Source organism: Haemaphysalis longicornis, unplaced genomic scaffold (genome assembly GCF_048455015.1).
Source record: "Haemaphysalis longicornis isolate Haplotype H1 unplaced genomic scaffold, Haemaphysalis longicornis Haplotype H1 scaffold_3, whole genome shotgun sequence".
NCBI classification, from domain to species: domain Eukaryota; kingdom Metazoa; phylum Arthropoda; class Arachnida; order Ixodida; family Ixodidae; genus Haemaphysalis; species Haemaphysalis longicornis.
The window spans coordinates 68,609,165-68,635,062 of NW_027526335.1; the positions used below are offsets into that span (position 1 = coordinate 68,609,165).

General features: G+C 46.1%; 1 long non-coding RNA gene across 1 annotated transcript in view; it reads left to right on the forward strand.

The window, feature by feature from the left end:
- LOC144173282 (uncharacterized) overlaps positions 1-25,378 on the forward strand; it is a 408,786-nt gene extending 383,408 nt beyond the window's left edge. The window contains exon 4 of the long non-coding RNA XR_013323215.1: positions 25,184-25,378. This is a non-coding gene — a long non-coding RNA (uncharacterized LOC144173282). The remainder of the gene's footprint in view (positions 1-25,183) is intronic.
- Positions 25,379-25,898: the final 520 nt, after the last annotated feature.

Here is a 25,898-nt window from a genome sequence, read left to right on the forward strand (position 1 = left end):
AAAACAGTGGAACAAGACCGGCACGCAATCTACAATCGTGAGGCAGTGTGCCCCCACTAATTTACAAATGACTGCTGATAGATACTGAAAGTGGAAACTTTATTGGTGTTTGGTTTCTTCTTTCCCCCGCGAAATTCGAAGGATAAGGAGTAAATTCATAAGTTTTATAAGTTGGCAAAGATAAAGAAAACGAAAACGCTCATCCTATACATACCTGTAGACAAATTGTACCATCTTTATAATGCACTAAAACTTTGTTCATTCGTACCCGCTAGACCAGAGTTTCATTTTTAAATCTAGGGGCTAAAAATCCTTGATACGGTTTCCCGAACTATGGCCTAATTGATGAAGGTGCATTGTTTACAACATTATAAGAGCTGGTTAACACGTAAATGTAGTTGGTATGCCTTCACAAGCGTACGTTTCAACCTCTGCTATCCTGAATTTTCCGTAAGCCATAAAAATATATTTTTCTATCGCTTTTGCTAGTCTGCTTATGAGGAAGCCGCAGAACACTTTTACACATTCCGGTGTTATCCGAAGAAAGATACGGCTATGGCACGAAAACAAAACAAGTGCTCATAATAGACAAGTACGTGACCAATTTCTTCAGAAACATATTTACGAAAACTCGGTGCGTTTTTCAACAAAATGCCTAATGTGGTGACATTTTTATTGCAATCAAAATGCTTACAGTCCTTTAGTAAATACGGGTGTAAATAGACCGCCACAGATAAACGGTGATCATTTGCATAAACCAGAGAAATGGGAGCAGTCAGCACTTTACTGAAAGTGAGGTATATGATGCCACTTGTTCCATATGTTGCCATCAATGTGTAGATTCCGTCTGAGCGCGGGGGTTGCCGCTACCGTTTTTGTTTCGGTTTGCACGGCTTAGAATTGGTGTGACGCGAAATCGTAACAACCGCTCATAAGAGATTAATAAGACGTAACAACTACTTCACATGCACGTAATTCCTTACGGGCTATTTGGAAATATCAAAGTATCTTCAAACACTGTTAATCCATGTAAGTTTCCAAGGAATATACTTTGTAAACGTTTGCAAAAGTGGCTTCCAGCGAAGCTTTGATGTGGGCCGGATCACGAAACCATTATGCTGCATATATCTTTCGCTGAAATTTATGACAGGTGTTCCGAAACAGCTTTCTGTATGCAGCATCTTACCTTAATCACTTAAAACTGTAGATTGGTGCAGCGCTTTCGCAAGAAACACTTGACGAACACGAAAGACGCCCCGCAAGACCTCCCCTTTTACAGCGACGAGTGTCAATCGTTTACTGAAACCGACACTTTGTCTTTGCTTGGCATAAAGAGAGTGCGTCCGTCGCCGTGTGTCCATGGCCATGCGAGACATACAATACAAAGGATTCTGATCATGGATGTTTTAAACAAAATGTCTTGGCCAGCTACGAAGTTCGGATGACCGAATCCATGCTCCTGTACTTTTGAAGCCGAAGTCATAGCCAGCCGGCCACGAGTTGCTTTCTTTAAGAGTTTGCTGAAAACAGGGTTCGAATGCGGGTTTGTATTTCAGTTGTGCGGCCTACGACCGGCAAACAGCACACTCAGACACGTCCACAGACACGCAGCGAGAAAAAGCACCCTCCTAAAAAATACCATCGGCAGTCGTTACTGTAAACTGAAAAGCACAATTTATTTGCTCATCATTCAAAAAATGTGTACTTGTTTTCATGCATACTCGATGCCATTGGAATGTATTTACATATTATGGTGTCAAACGACATAACATTCAAAAAGGAGCTATCAAAGGTAGTTTGATGTTAACAATTAATATAGCTTGCAATGTCCAGCTCAACTTATAGAGGAGTGCACCCAACTAGGCAGCTAAGCACGCATAATAAAAAAATATTGCACCGTCATTACAGATCAAGTTGTCCCATCACAGCTCAAATATTAAAGAAAGCCGACCTCTCTTACGAAAGACGCTGCAGGACAACTGCAGTGGACGGCTGCTCCCTGGTATCAGAAATGGACCTTGAATGGCGCTTTCAACAGACCATTGCAATTGTATAGAAACCTCTGGAAGCAGCAACGAAAATCAGCGGGAGAAGCGAAACGCGTTACCTCTGTTGGGCTGGCGCAATATTTCCTCGGGGTTCTCTTTTGTTACCGCGAGCTGATTACCTCGACGTCTTGTACACGTCTCTTGCATCAGAGGCGCTGGACGGTGGAGTCGTGACCACATCAAAGCCCTGGTTACGCCGAGCTTCTTTCGCAGAGCGAAATGTTTGTTGCCCGGACCACTCTTTCTGATTTCGCGGTCCCGGTATGTCCGGCCTCCCGAAATTTCTGGTCTCTTCCTTTGTTTTCTCGCTGCTTGTTACAAACTTTTTCAGTTTTTTTTCTCTTCCTTAGGATCGAGTAGGATGCGAGCGACAAACACCGAAGATGGGCACTCCTATTTAGTGGCTTTATTGGCTCAGCGAAGAAAAAAAGGCAAGCGAATGGACAAACGAGTCCAATATGCAGCTGTAGGAGACCAAACTCGCCCCATGTGCTGAAAGCTCTTAACAGTACCGCGACGACTTCACTTTTTTTCGCTTACTTTTTCCTCCACGGCTCTGGTTCCCGCTGGTTAGTCAGCCTCCGCTTTTTGTGGCGCTGCTTTTCGGCGTCCGCTTTTTGTAAGTGCTTTGAAGCAGTCTGATTTTAAGAGAGCGAAGCTGTTTAGCAAGTCGTAATTTTTCGTTTCCGCAGTTAAAAATATCAAGAAATGGCCGAGCGAGCGCACCTGAAGGCGGGCTTCGCGGCGACCGCCCGGAAGTTAACAAAACTAAGAAAATGCCTAGCCCTTGTGAGTCCGTGCTTTGCGGCGACCTCCCAGCGTCCCGGAGCACGTTTGTAAAGCCAAGCATACCCACTTAGAAAGATTGGCAAAGATTGGCCAAAACAAAAACCTCAGCGTTCACAGTAATCGTGGCAACACTTGCTCGGAAATGTGATCTCCAATGATTGTCACTTCAAAAAGAAAGGAAAGAACCAATACGTTTAGCAACGATGATGGTGTAAAGGTCGTTGCCGCCGCAAAGAAGAAGCAAATCGTCTGCAATCTTGAAATTAAACTTTCGTGGTGGTCGTGAAGGTTGCGCACAGCTTAGCTACCTTCAAATCTTACGCGTTAGTGTGAGCTAGTTTTTTACATCAAATCCATACTGCACAGTACTGTTCTCGCTGTCTGTTCACAAACTATTTTATAAGCCGAGTCAGAGCCGCCTTGCTGTTTCATGCCGTCTTTCGGCCATGCACAGTGCACAATTCAGGGCAAAAACCACCAACTATCTCACCTTACTCTCTTGCCACTTCCCTCGTGAGGTCACTTTGGTCACTTTAAGGTCATTAAGGTCACTTTGCGTTAGGTCGGAGTCGGATGGAACTCCGGCTTCAAGCTCCCAAAGGTGGAGCCAATTCTTTACCCACCAAAACCTCGGGTCCCCCAGTGTTATGAGGCCATGAATTTTTCAAGGGTATGCAAAGACCTGGGGTATTTCCTCCCCATGTATACGTGATTTAACGCTCACGAAATACCTCTTCCTGAAGACTATGGTGGAACTTGACTGCATAAAGTTTGGACTCAAGGCACGCGGCTACTTCATTTCCGCTCGCTGTCCAACTGCGTGCATTTGTGACCCCGCGCAAACAAAAAGGACGTCAAAGAAAGCGCGAGGAAGAAAGTGGCCAGTGTCCCCTCGCAGGACGAATGCAGGAAAGCGGCCTTCATTGAATGCGCGCGGACTGCGTCATTCCCGGTTCAGATGGAGTCGGCGCCTCGGCAAACAATCTGCGCTGAGCACTCACCAACAGAAAGCACGTACATTTTTCACCGGACGCCGTAACGATGGTCCTTGGTCTGCGACAAAGAACACAGAGCCGATTTCAAAGATGATAGTCTTTTTTCAGCTGCTGAAACACGAAAATTCTAAGCTGTCTGTTTGATTGACAGACTGCTCGTTTCAATCTGTCTGTGGTTTCAACCTCCCGGCTAAAACAGATGAAAGAATGCTTCAACACGAGGTGTAAATAGACGAGACTTTTCCAAGCAACCAAACCTGGTGGAATGCCTCATACAGTTCAACACTCTATAGAATAAAGAAAACATTAGGAACATTTGAAGCGAAACATAAGCACACACAAGCAAGAGCGCAAGCTATCTTGTAATTCAACACATGCTTGTGATTATGTTTCTGCTCTGGATGAAATCAGCGGATTAAAAACAGTATCGAGAGGGGTGGAGTAAAAACAGACACTAAAGCGAAACATATTTGACTGAGCAGCGTCAAGGAAAAGAAGAACGAAAGTGTCCCACATGCGGCGAGCGAGTAGTTCGAACGCGGTAAAATTTAATTGCACTTAATACCCCTCCATTCAGTTTCAAACCTAAACAGCCCCGCCCGCGGTCGTGTCAAACAGAGTTGAGGGTACAGATATTACTGAGAACACGTGGTAACTACCCATGGACAAAACTGCCCCTGAGAGAAACAAGTCGCCATACACCATCATACGCGTGGATAGCCTTAGCGAATAATTTTGGCTGGTCTGAAGGGACAGCAGTTGGTTGCAGGGTACAATTAATACACACGAATTCACCGGCCTTCTTTATTGGAGCATGATAACTTGTAATGAAGTCTTTTTATTATTAGTGTTTGAAGTTCTCTGTTCCCAGTTCTCTGCTTATACTTAACACTCGGCGACCCGAACTTGTTTACGCATTTCCATACAGTATTTTTTTGCTTTTCCTGCTGTGTTTTCTGTCTGAAAACATACGCGTAGTGTATCCAGTGTTCTTACAAGACCACTTGATGACGCTCATCACAGAAATAGAGAAGCCAGGCAGGGTCCTTGCGGCCTTGGCAACAAAATGACTAAATCTGGCAACGTCGCGCCAATTTTACTTGAAAATGATCAGGACCTGAGGTCTTGTGGTGGCGGCGCCTGCTTTTTGTGATTTTTAGCGGTAATGGGGAGAGAAGGTCTCTGTGGGAAGAAGTCAGCCGCAGTTGAGGCCGAGGAAATGTCTTCCGGTACCGAGAAAAAGGGTTTGAAACATTGGTTCTTAAACGTCAATGTCAGTGTTCCGTGACGCCGGGACTACAAGTCGTATATACGGGGTATGCAGACGATAGCTTACTACCTTTCGGGATCTTCTATGAACTTCTGTATGCACTTTCAAATTCATATTCGGGCTCGATTACCAACGCACTGCGCCGTGAGAATTGATGGAATTAAATTTGCAGCCATGGAATCCAAACACTACCCTCAGGCGTGGCATCACAAAGGCTTAGCTACGGCGCAAGTAAACAAATAGGACGCAGGCGTCCGGTACAGGCGGTTTCCTCGACAGGGATTGATTGAACGGCGGACCGCCCTTTCTCCTTTAACGCATTCAGTGCTCCGTTTCAAAACGCCGCGCAAATATTACTTTTGAATCTCCACTACGTGCCGAGGTGGGCTCACATTTACACAGAGCTGACCAACGCGTTTCTTAGCATCACCTGGGGCTCTCTTTTTTCATTTCTAATGGATCACCAACCAGAGGGGTGCTTTTGCCTTGAATCTGAATTCCCCAGCAATGTTTTCTTCCTGGTCGTGGATCTTCTTCCGCCCAAAGCAATTTTGTTTAGGGTCTCGATACTTGTCTTTGTTGCTTTCGTCTTTTGAGGGGTTCCCTTCGGCGATGCTCAGAGTTCAGCCCTTCGGGTGTTTACCCAGCGTTGTCACGCTTAAAAAATATTTTTTTTTTATTTATTTACTTGTACGTCCCCTGGATTTTACCACGGGATAAAATAGGAGGGGGCGAAGCATCTCTCTGTCTCTTTCCACGACCAACCTAGCAAAAGAATTGAGAAAAAGCTGGATATTAAAAAAATGGAAGCGGAACAGCCTGGGCTTTTTTTTTTTTTTTTCAAAACAAATATGGCGCTGGGAGTCTTCTGAGCCAAGCTGTTGTGGCTGCCTCACATTAGGGTTTTTTAATCAATCCGGCTGTCGTGCTTTTAGAGTGGCCTATTGCAGAATTCTGATGTTTTGTTCAATTCGTCTGGCTGCTTATACTGCACCGCGAAGAAGTTTGTCCCGCCATTTACGGAAATGTATGCAGATTATTGTCTTTTGTGGTTGGTGCTCCTTTGAAAAACGTTTTCCCTGGTTTTCTTGTGGCGGAAAAGCGGCGCTCCGGCCACCAAACAAAGTGAGCGTGAAAAAGGCGGAGCCACAGCTGTGTCCTTCGTCACCTTTTATTCGTTTTCAAAAAACTGCTGTTGTCATTTTTGCAGCAATACAAAACCGGTCTGTCATTGTTCGGATGTTTTGTGGCACTACGGCCTTCTTGACTGCGCACTCTTGTTCTAGTGGCCGCCTGTTAATGACTATCCGCTCCGTACAGCAATTCGTAGACGTCACGAAGTTATTCAATTCACACGCTTGATGGCGTGGGCTGCTAGCGCCCTCATGCGATGGCACTATAAGGCAAAAGACTAGGTAAATATTTCACATCAGTACCGATAAAGACCGAAACAAGTTGTCATCAGTGATAAAAAAGAAAGAAGAAAACTTTGACATCCACCTGAATGCAGCCATACGGTTACAAAGGAAAGCTATACAGCTTCCTCAGAAACTTCGCAGTTGAATAAAAATTCGTCGTGGTCCAGTATTCGAACCCTGCACCACCGCTTAACTGGAGCAGTCGCTGTACCACCTGAACTAACCAGGAGGCTAGTCGTTTCTAGGCCGAGAGCGAATTGATCAACAACTCGAAGTAATGGACAGGTGTTAATCGAACAGATTTAGGGGACCTCCCCTAAATCTGGTCGATTAAAAGAAAGGAGAGTTTATTTTTGCCAGTTTTTGGAAAAGCAGCTGTTTAAAGATACCCTGAGGCTCAAAGATGTCCTATGCCAGTCTGCAGACGATTCGTGAAGCAACTCTCTTTCATCCCAATGACCTAGACTTTTTAAAATGCATATATTACCCCACCTGTTCACAATACCCATTGGCGGGAGTTTCATACAGCACTGCACTCTTGCCTGCGTATATATTTGCATCCCAATGCAGGGCACCCCCCACTCCACGACGGTGTTCGGTAGCCTTCTAGACATTTTTCCAGAGAAATATGCAATAGGATCCCTTCGCTCAGTATTCGAGGGATGCGATGACACGTGAATTGTCGGAATAAAAAGCTTGCGCCGGTCACCGAAATAGGAGTAAATAGAAAGAAAGAAGAGAATTAACGTCAAGTGCGCCGCAGTGGTTGGTGTGCCAGCGGTTACAGATCTCTGCCCCCCCCCCTCCCCCCAGAGGCCTCATATCTCTTAGAAAAGTTACGCGTGGATAATGGATATAGGAGTCGTAGGCAGAGTGAGCCTTGTTTTCTTTCTACTGATGCTATATGGGGCGGCAGCGAATCGCGGGCTTGGAGGGCCTACAGCGCACCTGCAAGTAGCGCCGGCTTCTTTTCAATAGGAACAGATATAAAACACGTGCTTCGGTGGTCAGAAGATCCAGGGGGAAGGACAGGAGTTTAAGAAAAGTGGCTGAGGATCAAACCCACAACTTGGTGGCCTCCCCGAGTGGTAAAAATGCGGAATATTAGGTATCACCGCAACGCGTTCTGAGTTACGTTAAACGTTTTACTGCTTTCATGATCAGCGGGTGTTCGTTTCACACACCTGATATATTTTGAGTGAATTTTCCTGTGCTTTTTAGACTTTTTTCGGCTTCGGAAAGGTGTTGTAAAATGTTTTTCTTTTTCTTTTTTTGTTACACATCTGATATTTAGCAATTTAGAATTCACATCAACAAATGCCTGAAATAGCTCTATTTGGTCGTTTCGCCTGTAGCAATATTGATCTGCCTTCCTAATGCACGCCTAGAAAAATTCGTAGAAAAATGTTCGGGCTTAAATTCTTTTACAAACGCTGCAACACCGAACTAAACTTACGTCCTGAGTTATATCTGCAATTTCCCAAACGAGCGTCACCCTCCATCAATTATCCGTGTGCTGTTTTGCCTTATCCGTCAACGGTTGATGTTTTAAAGCGAAGCTCTACTAATCCGGTTCAGCGGCTTCGCCGTCGCGGTGGATTTTACCTTCATTCGACCGCAGCTGCGCATCACGTGACAAAACGGGCCGAGCTCCGCCGCAGCCTAGTTCGCTAACCACCGCCATCTCTGCCGCTGCTGCCGGCTTGGCGCATGTGACCACGTGACCCGCCTGAGCACGTGGCTCATCGCGTGCAGGCGAGCTTAATGAGAGCGAAGCGGGGTGGTCTTCTCTTCTGCGAGCACCGCGTGGAGGCTCGAGGTTTGAGCCGTCGTCGGGAAGCGGCTTCTGACTACACCTCGGATACCACCCGGCGAACTGCTTCGTTGGAGAGGGTCCAGAATGCCAAGCGTGTGAAGCTAGCGTCGGTAACTGAGGAAGAGAGAGTCGTTAGCTTGGAAAACGTGAGAAGCGAGGCCACCAGTCCGGAACCACAAAGGCAGGCTTGGGTCGAATAGTATAACAGTTACCGCTAAATCAAAGCTTAACCAAGTTAAACCAAGACTCAACCAGACGAAGCCAAGCTTTCGCTTTCAATATCCAGGACTAGCTGAGCTAGGCCGCAGCAATTGTTTAAGTATTCTTTTCTAGTTGAAACAATTGTGGATTGGAGTAACCTTGACCCCCGAGTTTTTGTGGCGCCTAATACGTAGCTTTGTAAAAAAACCTGTAAAGATTCCTAGACTAGCGTGAGCTACTTTTTGTTGTTGTTGTTGTTTGTACCATGACTTATGTACCTTTTAGCGTATGAGTATAATGTACTTGCCCACTCCTGTAACAGCCCTTAAGGGCTAACAGTAACTGAAAATAAACAATTAAATAAATAAATAAATAAATAAGTAGACAAAAAATTCTTGCAAGCGGGGAATAAAGCCCTGAAAACGTAAAGCTGGCTGTAATTCCTAATCTACAGCCAATATTGCAATTGTGGTGAATCTACTGATAATTAAAAAAGAAGCTGCTTGCCTCGCTGACAGCTGATTGAAAGTTGGTTGGAAGGGGGTTTAAACAGACCGGATAATTTCTGAAAGTAACTACAGATAGCAAGGGCTAATGGCTTAACCCGAAGCCAGCGCTCTGCAAATGAGATTGACCTTATTTGCAATAACAGACTGAACCGACTCTCAGCCGCAGTAGGATACATATGACCTCCATATGACCTCCAGGCCGGGTGCCTCGATGTCAACGCTGCCGTACGGCGAAGACGCGCGTGAATCGAGGCGCCCTACTTCAACGTTTATAAAACCGCGTTTCCCTACTCCACGTGCGTTGCAAGCAGAACGTGGAGCCTATCTAGTGGAACCTTTCTTAACTGTTGCCGGTTGATTTCTTAAAATGGCGCCATAAGCTATAGTGGCGCGGGCGACAGCAGGCGACGGCGGAGGGATTTTTTTTCTGCAGTTGATGAAGTATTTAATTTCGCAAAAATCAAGCATGTATAATTTTTCATAAAGGAACACTGCAAATATCACTTCTGTATTAACCTGTTGTCTTATATTTGCGTAATGTCTTGTTCTTCTTCAACAATATTGACAAGTATGAGCATTACACCAGACTTAGACGGGTAGATTTAGCTGTGACTATATAAGAATATTGCGCAGGCATTGTTTTACTTTGGCCGGGTGGCTGAATCGAGTCACAGACAGACAGACAGATATGTTGACAGACCAAAATTTCTGGGTTTAACTAGCCCAAGAAAGGCTATCGTCTTTAAAACTCGAGGAAGCAATCCGCATGAGACCCCGTGCCGCACCACCATTGGGAATAAGAAGGTTATACCCCTTAACGGCGTTTCATTCTGCGGGTGCTTGACGAAGACACACGCGCGCACTCACCGCTCTCGCGCGCACAAGCGCAGTTCAGTATAGCGCCGGAAACTATCGACGTTTGTATCGCGATCTTTCAAATCATCTCTCTCTCTCTATCTCTCGCTCTCTCTGCAGCGATGCGAATTCGATAGCTCGGAAGAGTCCTCGAGAGATTTACGTGCAGTCGTTGAAGCCCTTAAACGAGGCTGCAAGCAACGAACGGAGCTGCTCAGCGTACGTCTTCCTACCGAGCATAAGGGTTTAGCGGGTCGTAGTCTGCACGGCCGAGCGTATTTTTTTAATTTAGGGTTTATTTAAACGTTCTCAACGTCCTTTACAGCTTTCTTTACAGCTGTTCCTTACAGCTGTATTGTTTTGCTGCAGTTTTATTACAGGGGCACGCTGACTTGTTCGCTGCCTCAGACATGACGTGAATTAATGAGGTGCGGATAGAAAGAAAGATGGGATGCCTGGCGACAACTTCATACTTTGCATATAAAATCCTGCACATCTGCGTATAAAGACGACGATGGTTGAACGTGAATGTTTCGCATGACGGATTTTGTGGTTTTTGTCTGATTTTATGGTAAGGGCGACCATGTCGAAATGGGGCAAGTGGATAGACGCCCGCTTCTTAAGCGCAGGACCCAGGCTCGACTACGGCCACGGGAAGCGTTTTTTTTCTTTTACTTCCCTCGGTGTTTTCGTGTTACAAACGGCACCAGTGAGAACACAAAAGCGTCGCTTCTAATTTACGAGGGAAAGAGCTTTTCCTCGACCGTATTCTAGCAAGGTTTAGCGATTATTTTAAACCATGAGGCACGCAGGGTCTCCTGCATCATAAAAGAAACCGAACATTTTGTGCGCTAGGTCATATTCGACACATGCCGATTTTGCCGAAAGGTGGCTCCAATGAGCAGTAGTGCTATTTTGGTAGAAACATTACCAAATCCGAAATTTTCTCCCTTCCTTGTTTGTTTATGATTTTAGAACTCACAGATTACCAGCATTGATGCCATCTGTTAAGTTCGGGCCCCTCACTTATTAAATAAAAGCGCCCGACAGCTAAATATCGGTCGTTACGTATAGTGTTTACTTTTGTGTTTGTTGTCACGCCGACCGAGCTGCCTTTGGCGTTAGGGGCCTAAGGAGAAACCGCGGAGGCTTCGCTGTTATTCGCCGCGCCCTTGTGTCCACCCGAAGAGTGGGCCCGGAGACGACGCATACAAACGCGTTGGTCACTCCATACTAGCTGAAAGGGATGTAAGCTTTCGAAAGGGCAATTTCCTTGCGTTCGTTTGAGACACCTGCGGAGGGGAACCATTGACATTTTCATTTTAGCGACCGCGATTGCCGCCACGAGAATCCCCGAACCGGACAGGACGTGAAGGTTGGCCAAGGGGTCAAACCTTGGGTCATGCATATATATAGGAAGAGGTCACCAGACGTTCTGTCTGTGATAGTTGCACTGCTCAAAGCTACTGGGCGAAGATTCCGTTCATCACACGTCTGAGCCTGGCGACGTGGCGGCTGGGATGCATCAATCGGTAGGCTACCAGGCTTTGTTAGGCGCTCCACGTGTTAACAAAGGAAAGGAATTTTGGCGGCGTGGATAGGCGTGCATGGTATGACAATACTTTAAGACGTGCCTCCCGAGAGCCGATTCCTGTCGTTAGGTCTGCTTTAAGTTGGTTGGTTTTCATTTCTGTTATATTTGTGTTTTGCGGAATACCTTTGGGTTTCTCTATGAGAGTGAGAGGTGGGATGCGTGACTATTTTGAACAAACCTAGCTTTGTTTTTCACGGTAGCCAATCAGTGGTCTAGTGTGGGCCATCCTCACTCTCAAGTTGTGACGTCCAATTTGTGGGCGGGGTTTTATTGGTAAAACCGAAGAGAGACAGGAGGAGGAGAGAGACAGAGAGAGAATGTGGAGAGCGGCGATCTCGACGCGGGCCTCTCCCGACCTCCTCTTTGCGATCACGAGCCATGAGTGGTAAACACGTAATGTAAATAAAGTGTACATATTGTACATTTTGAGTTTGCTTGGAGTAGACCGTCGTCGGCTACGTGCCGTCGGCCAACGAGCCAGCCATTCGTCGCTTCATCGGATCAGCAGTCATCGACTTCGACGACCGATCCAGCCTTTGAAAGTTTAACTGTACCGCTGGTTGGCTCCATCAAAAGGCCGTCATTGACAGCTCAAACATGCTTTTGATGCTGGCCACGTTATATTATTCTTCGCCAAGAAAGTTTTAATTGTGGTTCTGCTGGCCGAAAGTACACCTCAGCTATGAAGCGTGCATGAGATTATCAAAGCCGATGTCATAAAAGAGTGGAGAGAAATGGTGTATCTAATATTGCATCCTGTTTTGAATGGTGTGATTGTGTACGGCGTCGTCGTATTTGTTGAGAATATTTCTCAAATTCACTTTAAACAACGTCGTCATTTCTTCGAGGCCTTTTTGTAGCTCGGAAAATCAAGGTACCTACCCGCTTCCAAGGCTCAATCGCTAAGCCGTTTTGCTGCTGTGCCCAAAGACGAGGGTTCGAACCCAGCCGCGGCGTCAGCTTTCCTAATGTCGAAGTTTCAGTGTACGGTAAAGATTCCCATGTGGTCAGCATTAACCCAGAGCTCTTTACTACGGCGCACCTGATGGCCCAGGTGTAGCGTCGGCGCGTTAAAATTCACATTCAATCAATCATGTCAGGGAAACAATCCGATCGCCGCAGATAGTGATCGAGGCGCCGTGATAATAGTTCCACGTTCCTGCAGACAAACGTAGGTCGGAGGTGGTGTTTGTGGCGCGTCTTGGAAACATTGTTCTGGCCGTGATGCGTGGAGTAATTTACGAGTGTACTTTTAACAGTTCCTCAACGACAGTCTGAGTGCGGATGGCATATCGCGCTGGTGCAGCCAACTTAAAGGGGCTTTAAAAATTTTCTCGGGGAACTTAGTATGCTTACGTAGTTTGAAGGCTAAATCATTGTGACTTTGTGACATTGTGGCTTACGTAGCATAGCTCAGGCATTTTGACATTTTGGCCTACGTAGTTCGAAGGCTAAAGAAATGGGACATCTTTCTTGCTACACCGTGTCAACGCCTCTTTCTTCGCTTTCGTTTTTTGGTCCTTTGGCGAGAAACATTTTGACAGGCAGACTGGCGACACTTCGTTTTTCCGGAATCAGAGTTCCCCGTGCCTGTGGTGCACGTGTTCTACTCAGGGGCCATCACGTTCACTTCTAAAACGCTATACGTCATGACTGCACGCACGCTAACATTTTTTTACCCCCGCTGACCCCACGCTGTGCAGCGCAGTGGCAACGCACTCGGGTCCCACCTGGAGACGTATGTTCAATTTTCATACTGACCCAATTTATTTATTTTATCGAAATTCATCCACATACCCACTTTTGCACCATATCCGAGATTCTTCCAAGTGACTTACTTTTTTATCCGGGGCAATTTTCTGAGCCGGTCAACGCCGCTTTTTCAAGCTCTTGAGAGGCTTTCCGCTCAAAGTGGTACGCGCCAGAATTTCAAGTTACTCTTCCTAGGACTGCGACTCGACGCTTTCATGTAACAGGCCACGAGCGCAAAGACGCGACTATGAAGCGTTCTATAGATGCAACTTAGTTTAATAAAATAAAGTATAAATTTATAGAGGAATTCATCATCATCAGCCTATCTACGCCCATTGCAGGGCAAAGGCCTCTCCCATTAATGCCCAATTATGCCGGTCCTGTGCTAAACTGCAAGCAATTTATCCCCGCAAACTTCTTGATCTCATTTGCCCATCTAACTTTTTGCCGCCCCCTGACCCTTAATGACCAACGGTTATCTTGCCTTCGCATTACATGACCTGCCCACGTCCATTTATTCTCCTTAATTTCTGCTAATATGTCCTTAACACGCGTTTGTTCCCTGACCCACTCCTCTTTCTTCTTGTCCTTTAACGTTACACCTATCATCTTCCGTTCCATTGCTCGCTGAGTCATCCTCGATTTAAGTTGAACCCTCTTAGTGAGCCTCCAAGTATCTGCCCAGTAAGTGAGTACCGGTGAGACGCAGCTGTCATACACTTTCTTCTACAGGGACAATGGTAGTCATTATCTGAGAATGCCTGCCGAATGCACTCCACCCCATTCTTATCCTTCTAATCATCTCGGCCTCATGGTTGGGATGCGGGGTCACAACTTGGCCTAGGGAGATGTATTCTCTTAACATTTCCTCTGCCTTGCCACCTACCTGAAACCGCTGTGCTGTCCCGAGGTTATTGATAATTCCTTTAGATTTCTGCATAATAATTTTCAAGCCCACGGTTCTATTGCGTTTGTCCAGTGCGGTAAGCATGCTCTGCAATTCGTCCCCCGAGTTACTTTGCAAGGCTACGTCGTCAGAAAATCTGGGGTTACCGAGGTTTTCTTCATTAACCCCTACTCCTACCTGTTCCTAATCCAATGTTCTGAATATTTCTTGTAAACATGCTGTGAATAACATTGAAGATGTCGTGTTTCCTTGTCTGACGCCCTTCCTTATAGGTATTTTACTGCTCTCATTATGGAGGATGGTGGTAGCTGTGCATCCATTGTAGATATCCTCTAGTATTCTTACATAATGCTCATCTACACCCTGGCTCCGTAATGCCTGAATGACTGCTGAGGTTTCGACCGAGTCAAATGATTTCTCATCATCTATGAAGGCTATATACAGGGGTTTCATATACTCCGCGCACTTCTCTATCACCTCAATGATTGTGTGAATGGGGTCCATTGTTGAATAGTCTTCACGGAACCCTGCTTGTTCTTTAGGTTGACTGAAATTTAAGGGGGCAGAAATTCGGTTAGCTAATACCTTGGTAAGTACCTTGTAGACGACTGACAGTAAGCTTATCGGCCTGTAATTTTTCAAGTCCTTCATGTCACCTTTCTTTGGATTAGGATGATGTTCGCGTTCTTCCAAGATTCCAGTACACTTGCGGTCATTGGGCATTGCTTATACAGGTTTGCCAGTTTTTCAAGTACAATTTCTCCGCCATCTTTCAAGAGGCTGCTGTTATCTGATCCTCACCAGGTGCTTTCCCCCTTTCATTTCTTTCAAAGCCTTCCTTACTTCTTCGGTCGTTACTGGTGGGATGTCTATCTCCTCTGAACTACTTTCTCGTTCGGCATTATCCTGGATTGCTATTGTACAGATCTTTATAGAATTCCTCGGCTACTATGACTACTTTATCCCTATTTGTGATTACATTGCCTTGCTTGTCTTTAGGTGCATACATTTGACTTTTGCCCAAGCCTAGACACCTCTTCACTGCTTTCAGGCGGCCTCCGTTCTTTAAAGCATATTCGATTCTCTCCATATTATACTTCCGTATGTAAGCTGTCTTACGTTTTTTGATTACCTTCGAAAGCTCCGCTAGTTCTATTCTGTTAGTTGGGGTGTAGATTGTCATAGTTTGTCGTTTCCTAATTAGATCTTCGACCCCTGAGAAAGTTTACCAGCATCCTGTCTAGCCATCGTGCCCCCGACCTCTACTGCGCACTCCATGATAATGCGTGTAAGATTGCCTCTGGCTTCCTGTGTCGTAAACACTGCTTCCTCAGTACGAGCTGAATATCGGTTCTGTAGCGCGATCCTGAATTCAACTTTACGTCTTACTGTTAGCTCATTAATAGGCTTCTTTCGTACTAGCTTGTTACGGTCCCTCCGGAAATCTAGCATAATTCGAGCTCGTAGCATACGGTGGTCTTTTTTTTTTTTTTTTTTTGGAGCCGGTAATCCCTCCATCATAATCCCTCTATCAGGAGGACAGGTGATAGAGGGGTTACCGGCTACCAAAAAAGACCGACACACACGCGAAGCCAGACAGAGAATTGTTTTGAATGCGACCGGAACGACCGCAGCCTATAGCTTAAGCGCAAGCGACCGCTGATGACCCGTAATCTGTTCGAGTGGAATCACCCGCGGATAACGGATGGTACTCGCTAGTCTCCTGCCCCGGAGGGTTGTACGTACAAATGATGTTTCGACCTGCTTGCATAAAACATCCGCTGGATCGATGGCATCGGCAGTGCGCAAGGAGACACGGCACACACACGAATAGGCCGTTACATCGTTTCACTGCGAGCGCGCCGCTGTCTTGGACACTATAGACACCGGATGTAGAGCATGTTTAATGCGGTGCGTTGCAAAGCTTGGCTATCTTGATGGGTTGAGGGAAAGCAAATGAATTTTGCTTTCCCTGGACACATAAAATGAACACGGAAATTGCAAAAAAAGTTATATATCATTGTTTTGGGAATGGATTGACAGGAGTGTTTTGCGAAATAACACCCGAAATAAGTTGCGTGTTGGTTTCCAAAGGTATCTTTCTCAGTGCTGAAGGACATTGCCTTGCAAACCAAATTATTAGCAACAATATATATATATATATATAGAGAGAGAAAGAGAGAGAGAAAGAAATAAGGGAAAGTAGAGGTAATGGGGCATTTCGTTCCACCATGGCTTTGTGCCTCGAGCGAGCGTGATACACGCAAGATTCGAGGCTGTTCTTTTAAAGAATTCTAAATAGTCACAAAATCCAACGACCCAATGTTGAAGAAACTCAGTAACTTTTCCGATAAACGCTTTTAATTTTTCCTTCGCGTCTGGATGCACTGTGAAAGATACAATTATAAAGCATGGAGCGGCACACACCGTGATTTGCTCGCCGCAGCAGATGCTCCTTCCTTTTCTGCTTTGATTTGTGACTTTCTTTTTAAAGTGACTATAGAATGCGTTCACTGCTGGAAGTGAAGGAAAGCCGGCCAATAGCCGCCACACCGCTCCAACGACGTGATTCCAGCGGTCGAAAAACGCCGAGACTGGGAAAGAGAGAAAAATCTTCTGAGCAAGCTTTGAAGTTATCTGATGGGCAGACGGCAGTAATTTCTGTCTGAGGTGTTTTGCTACCACCTAATCTAAGTACTGGATGTGTTGGTTGACTACGTTCTGGAGCCATTTAAAATTAAAAAAAAAAGTTTTAAGAAGTGTTCAAAAGTTTCTTTAAAGAGGCTCATGACAGACAGCCTTGTCAAAAACTGCGAGGCCTCCAAAGTTCCACCTTGCCCTTTGATGCCTTCCTTTCCTTGCATCCATAATTCTGCCTCCGCTGAACTCCCTCCCTGGTCCTCAGAACATCTCGCGTGCTCCCGGCGTTGAGGCGTCCAGTGGTTGGGGGTGATCTCAACGCCTCCTTCAGCGCTCGTATGTCATTCGCACTAATGCAGACAAAGTGCATTTCTCTCCTTCAGTTTTCTCTTATATATTTATTTTGGTGATCCGCATAGTTGTAAAACATATTTGAACCACTTGCTATCTGGCCGGGAATAAAATGAACAATTGGGTGTGGGGAAGGATGTCCACAGTGAATCATATACGGCTGGTCATGCAGCCACGACCGACGGCACCCCTCAACGCACTGAACTATGACCTATGATTTAAGCCATGCAATGGAGATATTAAAGCATTATCTCTTTGTCATCCAATAAGTAACCATAATATATGCAAATATTCCAGCAAACTGTCGCGGTAAGTCAAGCGCTGCAACAATTTTGACCCCGGTGTTGTCAACCTATTCGAAGCTTCCCTACATATTGATGAGGCCCGATGCGTTGGGCGTTGTGTTACCTGAAATCCTGCTGCACTTACCGTTGCACTAAGGACGGTGCCTTGCCTTAGAATGTCCCACATTCAGTCCAGGATTTTAGTTGAGACCGTTTCTTTGCCCGGCCGTGTTTTATCCTGATATATCTATAGCCCATGTTGACTGCACAGATAGAGAACTGTTACAAGAACAGAAGGACGCGCTCGTTGTACGCAGGCAAGAGGACACGCCGCTAAGCAAATACTGCTATTTGATCGTGCTCGTGCAGGCTAACTCCTGCAGGCAGGGCTTTGATTGTAAAAAAATCCCTCAGGGCGCTTAAGTCTTCCTGCGTTCTTTGAAAGCTAAGGGCTAGCGGTGCTTAAGAAAAAACCTATTTACTGCTACATCATGTCTGTGTTTATTTCGTCACTTTCGTGTTTTAAGTGCAGATCACTTTAGGGGTTCGCCTTGTGGTCGTAGCTCGCTGTAACGCGTAACGCTCTAAGATGTCAAGCGACTGCCATTATCAGCGACGCAGCGACATAGCAGACACATGTAGAGCCCGGCGTACTGTCGTAGCGGAGTCCCACAGAAGCTTCGCAAACCAAGCGGTTTATATAGTCATAACCGTCCAAAACTCGTAAACCACTGCCGCTTGTCTTGTATCTCCTTGTTTAGAGCAAAGAAAATTGCAGGGACATTCAAGGCAAAATATGCGTGATTAGCGGCAGCGCCCGCAATCACGTAGTAAGGAACGTTCTTTGGGTTGATTTTCGATAGTAAGCGAAGAAAACTTTACGACGGGAACAAAAAAAAAATGGCGCGTTTCAGACTGCGCACTAAGGCGCAGGTGGTGCCGGCACGTTGTATATTAAAAGCAAGCAGAAAAAGAACAAAACTCCCGCTGGCGCTGTTTTATGTAGGGAGCTCGTGAGCACTGCAAAGGAGGGAAATTTGAATTGCATTGGATAAACCACCGTTCTATTCATCAAGACAGGTGTGAGAGAGGGTGGGGAAGGGCGTGATGGTTGGTAGCAGTGAGCTGATAACGGCGCTACAGCCCATTATGGCGAATCACTGCTCTGCACTTCCGACTGCTTTCACGTTGAGCAGAACGGCTTTTATTTTTTTCGTCTTTCGGCACGCAATACTTCGACAGGCAGACCGGCACCGTCTCACGCTACCGCCCTTCTAGAATCAAAGTTATCCATGGCGGGCGTGCACCTCTCCCACTCACGCGCCGTCACGTAAACCTGCCCCGCGGTACAACGCCAGCGCCACGCGCATTACGCCAACTCTTGTTCACTGCTGGCAACGTGCCGAGGTAGCGGGTTCGTAATCCACTCGGCTCTTACTTTGTAGACCCCGGTTCAATTCTTCTACGGACACAAATGTGTTTGTTTTGACTCTTTTTAGCGCTGGTCACTTTCTCAGCCAGAGATCGGCAACAACGACAACAACGCCGGTTTTTCGCACAATGGGGCACTTAAAGCGGTCGCCTTAATAAGCTGTAGAGTAAAGCGTCATCTCACAAGACTGATGGAGGGAATGTAGCCAAGACTTGCAAGCCAAAAAAAGCTTAATTTCCGGCGCATATGGACGGAAGCCTATGTAACGTTGCATATAATCAGTTTTGGTTTGGGCTGGTTCCAACGAATTTCCCTGAATATCAAAATTTTTCGCTGAATGTACCCGAAATAAACAAAGCAATAATTTAGGGTCTGACTAAAGTAGAACCTCCATCTCCCACTAGTTTCTTGACAATGTTAAAGTTCTGTGGAGTTCTATTGAAAATAAATTTAAGCGCTCAGGATTAAACCGAAGGTCGGTGAAAGATTCGGACGAAGGTCTTAAGGAAAGCACATCATGCGTGCTGAGTCAATCCACTCGTACATCGTTTCTTTCTTCAGTTTTAGCATTATTTTCACTTTTTTATAATTTCCTTTGGGGGGGGGGGGGGGGTGAGTATGTCTACGCGTTACCAAATCGATCAGTGAACAACTCTGCATAGCAGAAGCAGCTGCAGCCAGCGGCAATGATCATTCGAGCAAAAAATGGCAGCATCTCCACTCCACAGATGATGGCTAAGGTGCGGAGTACGGGGACTCGCAATGACATCCAAGTTGCGCCCCGAGTGACATCCGATTGGCGCCCCGACCGTCATTCGATTTGGACCGTGAGTTGCATCTTGATTATTGCTCAAATGAAACTGCAACTCACGGCTCAAATCGAATTTCGCTTGATGGTGGTGTGCGCACGGATGGACGCGGACGGACATTGGGAGGTCCTAAGGTACTCCGCACCGTTACAGGCGAGAGAGTAAGCCGTTTGACTGTTCGGTAATAACTTGCAGTCCTAGCCCAATGGGCAAGATGACTGACACTAACTATGTACGGTCTACGAGACACAGGCTCGAATCCTGCCGGTGCCTGTGTGATTTTTGGCGATTGTAAATGCTATACCCACGGACGCGGACGGGCATTGTGCGGTCCTAAGGTACTCCGCACGTAAAAACCCCACACTGAGTTCTTCGCCTCTCCGTTTTCCAAGAGACTCGCGCAAAACCTAACCGGTTTTTGGGGGGTTTTACGGAATGAAGCTGTGGGTTATACAAAAGCTGTGAATGAAACAGGAATGAAGCTGTGGGTTATACAAAACGTTCGCGTCACTAAACTACTTCGCTTGAATGCATTCCTTGACTGAAAGTAAAAAGTACGCAAAGCTACCGAGCAGCTTTACGACGAAAAGCTGCTTAGCGTGGAAACAGCGCGGACGGGAAGCCTAATCTTTCTTTGATGAAGTTACTCAAAAAAATTCCCCCGCATTTCCCCGAGGGGGAGAATGTGAAAGTGCGAATGCACGGTTGTCGGCCCGCTTGCGGCGCTTGCGCTCGGCCCCCGCAGCCCACCCCCTCGCCGCCTTCTCTTCCATCTCTTCCATTGGGTTTGTAGTATCACGTGTACACCACGCAGTTATCAAGCCGCTATAACGCCGCTGAGTCGCCAACGCACGCCGCTGACGACGTAGTTTGAATGCGTTAAAGATATAATGCGCGTCTAACACTGATATCACCGTCGCGTCTGTGGCTTGGTCGGTAGCGCGTCGCGCTGCGGCCCGCAAATTCCTCGGATCGAAACCTGGCGCCGGATGCTGTTTTTTCTTTAAAGAGCACTGCGGACGCCGCCGCCGACGCCGGCGGTGGATGGTTTGGGGTCGCTTATAAAGAGCATTCGCTCTTAAAAGCAATCGTTATTCTCGCTCAGACTACCGAAATTTTTAAGTACTGTCCCACGAAGGTTAGCCGTGAAGAAGAGCATGGCGTTACTTGAGTTTTTTTTCTCTTTACTGTTCGCAGAAATGCATTATTGTCATAGCAGGCATTTGCAATCGCGATTTATCTTCTTCAGCAAGAATAGTAAATTGCTGCAACACTAATTGTTCGTTTAAGGACAGTTATAGTGCTTGATTTTCTAAAAACTTAGCGGAGCAAAAGTTAACACTATATATTAAGGCAGCTATCGCAGGGCCTTCCGCCAACAAACCAATAGGAGACTAGTATAGTATATTTTAGTTACTTTTGTTAGTACTTAACTATAACTGTATTATCCTGAGGCTTCTCTTAATGGGAATGTTACAGTAAAATCGTCTGTAACACAAGTGAGACCGCTCGTTTTCGCATCCACTACACCGAAAAAAGTTGCTATTGTCATCGATGGCTCGATGACGCCATCAGTTCTTCGAGTGGACATCCGGTACATTTTACGGGAAGCCTAACAGCAACGGATACAGACGTCCACGCACTTTTTTATTAGCCAGCAACGATTGGGAACTCGAGAAGTCTGACAATGTTGACTTTATCGATATCTCACGGTTATATTACAAGAGAATGAATTTTTAATGAAAATGTCAGCAGAAGCAAAAACTCTGTTGAGATATCCTGCCTCATAAAAATGCTATTTGGGCACCTCAACCTTCAAAAACGAAATGAATTAGTAAATAAGAATGATTGATGAAAAGGCGGCATGTTGCCTTTCCATGGCGTGATACTTTAGGGCGGGCTGTTTCCTCTTGAAAGATCAATCTAAATACATTTTAAATAACCAGAGGTGTTTTAATGGCCTCCACAAGCTTGATACACTAGCACAATGCACTAAACGGCAAAATTTCCTGGCGGCGGCTTCTTTAGCTGGAGGAAGATAATCCTCAAAGCTGCTTGTGCTGGTAAAAATGGGAAACGGAACTAAAAGAAGTGATAGTATCAGAAAGAATTTAATCTAAATGATGGCCCCGTGCGTTCTCTCGTTTTGAAGAGGAACGAACGCGTCGAATGACCGCAGCTCTTTTCGCCACATCTGGGGCGCAGTTGTTCCTTTCAAGACCGGAGCCGCTTTTCTCGCTCACTTTTCTCTCTTGGCATGGACACAGTTGTAGCGGTAACAAGCGCTCTGCCGAAGGCGGCACATTTAAAATTTTAAAAGACAAGGCCCGGATCTATCGCATGAACTTGAGACGTTGTAACGTTTGATGGTGGATCCTCGCATTGGGGCGTCGTCTCCTCTCGCTTATCCTTTTATTCTCCTTGATCTGCAATGTCGCTTTTTGAGGCGGATACTTCAAAACGGGGCCGGCAAACAGTCCAGGCCAGCAAAGCAAACTTTCGCTCTTCTCCGAATAAATGAAGATTACGTCGGGGGAGCAATCCGTGCCCCAAGTTTCCGGACAGAGGTGAACTCGTCTAGGAAGCCGTACTTGCCGCTGTATTTTGTCATTTACACGGGTGACCTTAGATCGCCGTGGGTAAGCTCGACGATGATATTCTGTCACTGACTTGCAACGCACTTCCTCTCCGCTGCGTTTAAGCCTTTTAGTCACCGTGTCTCCATATGGAAACTTGATTTTCTTCGTCGTTTTTTCTCATTAAAGCAAAAAGAGTTCATGGTGCAGAGCGATGCGGCTAATGTTGGAAACCTACGAAAGAAAATGTTGTGCCATCTGATGTGAAAGGGTGGAACAGAACTCATTAACATAGTTTCAAAATGGACACCGCCAGATTTTATGAGTTGCCGTCCTAAGGTCTCTCTACGGCGGCGTGAATCATTTCACATAAAAGACCTATTTTATGTGAAATAAATATTACTTTACCTCCTTGTTGTAAATTGGCTCAGTTATTATTTTTTACTCGGAAAAGCAGGCTTGACTCACGGCGTCTCCATATCATAGGACGCAACACCATTTGCATAATAACTATTCCAGAGAGGCGGAACCTTTTTTCCTACCTCTTGACACCTAAAAGTGCAAAACCTGAGAGTATAGAATTTTTTTGCAGTGAATATAATAAATCCGGACTTGAAGTGTTAAGCTCAATTCTTCCTCTTTATCGAATTTTCGCTTGCGTTTTCTATGATTTTATATTCTGAGTGAGTTGCACAGTGCATAGACAGCAGAGAGAAATTTGTGTCGCGAAGGATTGAGCAATTGCATTACATTTTATTGTAATTCGAAAATTTTAAGGCGCGGTAAATTATAACACCAGCGCCGTCTTTTCGAAGCCTGGAAGAGAAAGTTCAAAATACAACATCGGGTTCCAAGCAGCCCTTATTCCGCGTTCCGATCCCCAGTTCGCAAGAACCGAAACAATAAAAGACGAAAAATAGCGCTTTGTATTCCTTAGAGAAGTACACTTTATTTGCGCTTTATGGAACCGTAAAGCGTTCTTCGAAATGGCCCTTTTTTATATCAAGAAATCAACACTGCACTTAACTCCACGCTGTATTGCTCCGCCTTCGTCGGGTAACGTTTTCTATTGTATACGCTATGCCAGGTGTTGCATGATGCGATTTTGATAGCTCTTGAGAGAAGTTCTCACTCCTCTACAACTGGTACTGTGTTATTGAGATGCCTTTTTTTTGTTGGCCTGCCTTTGCAACGAAAGCTCCATAAGATGTGACCTTGGAGCGTTTTTTCTCATCACTTTTTAGCACGTGCATTATATGAACGGTGTCGGGAGGAACACTGAATTGTTTTATAGAGCTGACAATAGAACTCAGTCTACCTTTTACATGCATATCTGGAAATTTTCTCAGGGGGGAAATTTTAACAGCCGAGCTGTTCTACAAGCCGTAAGTTCACCGTTACAGGAAAAAAAAATACCAAGAAAATGTCGAGCGCTCTTGAACGCGTTTCCTGCGGTGACCGCCCAGCGTCCTTGGCATGCTCAGTGGCCATACAAAAACAACAACAACAAAAAAAAAGCTGGCAAGAACACCGCGGAGGGAGAAAATGTCCAATGCTCGTGAGCGCTTGCCTGGCGGTGACCGCCGAGTCACCGGTTCCCGCAGTGACTTCAGCAAAAAAAAAGCAGTGTCTTAGCTCGGCTACGCCAGGATATACGTAGCGTGAGCTAAGGTTCAGCTGGTTATTCTTAGCTTTCCTGGTTGTCTAGGAATAGCTTGATTATCATGCTTACTGCAGCGTCAATGAAATACCACGCGGTACAGTATACGCATTATGTGACACATGTATATTTATCAAGCGGCTCCGGCGCGGCGTCACCAGTCGCCGCAGAGCTAAGCTGGTTTCACAGGCGCACGCCAGTGTTGCTGCGACGTGCGACCCATTGGTTGCACACCCGGCCTCCCCTCGCATGATCATCAAGTGGACCGGGCCGCCACGTGCGGAATGGAGGTCGACGAAGACGCTGGGCGCGTCGGGTGTGTGAGAGACTCCGGGCAGCGAGCAACCTTCTGTGAGCCGTGTGATGTCACTTCTTCTCGCGCATGCGCAGCACGGCTCTCCAGGGGTCACGCCAAAATTGATGATCATGCGAGGTATGACTGGGTGTGGTACCGAAGGCTCGTGCGTCGCAGCAACACCGGCGTGCGAGTGTGGAACCAGCTTAGCTCTGCGGCAATTGGTGACGCTGCGCCGAAGGCGCTTGATAAATATATATGTGTCACATAATGGATATACCGTGTGTGTGTGTGTGTCGTTGAAGCAGCAGTAAACATGATAATCAAGCTAATCCTACACAACCAGGAAAGCTAAGAATTACCAGCTGAACCTTAGGTCACGCTACGTATATCCTGGCATAGCCGAGCTAAGCCACTACCAATTTTTTACAGGAACATTCCTGTCCTGGAGTTATTTCTTGGTGGGGAACGCTACGCACAGTGACGTCATTTTGTGGTGCTATAAAGAACAAAATATCCTCTGAATGTACCATGTGTCCACAAGAACCATCGGCAGTTCTGGAACAAGTCCTCATTGAATGTAGAGCCCATTTGGAATATTGGTGATGGTCGTAACATTCGTTGAACAGTAGGAGGTACTTTAGTATTGTTATTGTCGAAAGCGCAGAGCTCCTTCTGGACGGCAGATTATGGATGTGAGGAAAATGGACTGCGATAACTTCCGAAATGTTTATCTAAGGCAGCGTATGTTGGCCCATGTTCCCTTTATATGCTCGGTTGTCACTTGGCTCTAGGCACTGCCTTGGCTCGAAATTCAAACTTTCGCTTATTCTATGTTTTATAGTTATGCAATGCTCAGAAAATGTAGGAATGGATGTTGATGTATTGCTGCCCAATGTTCAGTGGTGTTGTATGGTTCCGTTTATTTACGTTGACTGCACGAAAGATACACCCAGATTTAAGTATGCTTGTGTTCTTACAGGTACGAGGGCGCGTGCACAGAAAACATTCCTGGCCTTCCACATCAGTAACAGAACCTTCGAGACAGCTCCTGCACACAGCAAGCGACGACGGTGCGGAATTTTGGTACGTTTTGTTAATGTTAGCAATCATACACAATCTTTTGAAACAAATTAGGCATGCGCTTCTATCCGAAGGTGATATACTTGTATAGGCCTGAAATGACACATGTTGACCTACAGCTGTGCAATTATAACGTTTCTGAAAGCACAGGTGCGTCCTTAAAATTGTCGCTTCATCACGTATAATAAAAGGGCCCGGCGTGTGCACATATATCTTGCATGTATAAAATGCCCCACGTGAATGACCACATGTATACATGTCGGTGTTGGACTGGTTTGGGTCACCCTCCATTTCTCATGAAATTTACTAGTGTTGCCATTTTTCGTCAGGGATCCGTGCGGATATGGGTCATCTGTCAATGCGTGTGAGCACGGGCTTAACGCGGTGACGGCATGTATTAGATGTGAAGCATCTCATGCTCGGGGCTGAGTTCCTCCCTCCCTCGTTGCCGTTGTCCGCCGTCCGCACACCCACTGCGCATGCCTGGCCAGGCACCGCTGATGATGATTGTGGCAGGATGCCCCTAGGGACTGGCCAACCAAAGAATCCGTCTCGAGATTGCTTCGGGTTCAACCACCGTCGTCATCTTCCCGTAGGGGAACCCCGAGTAGTAC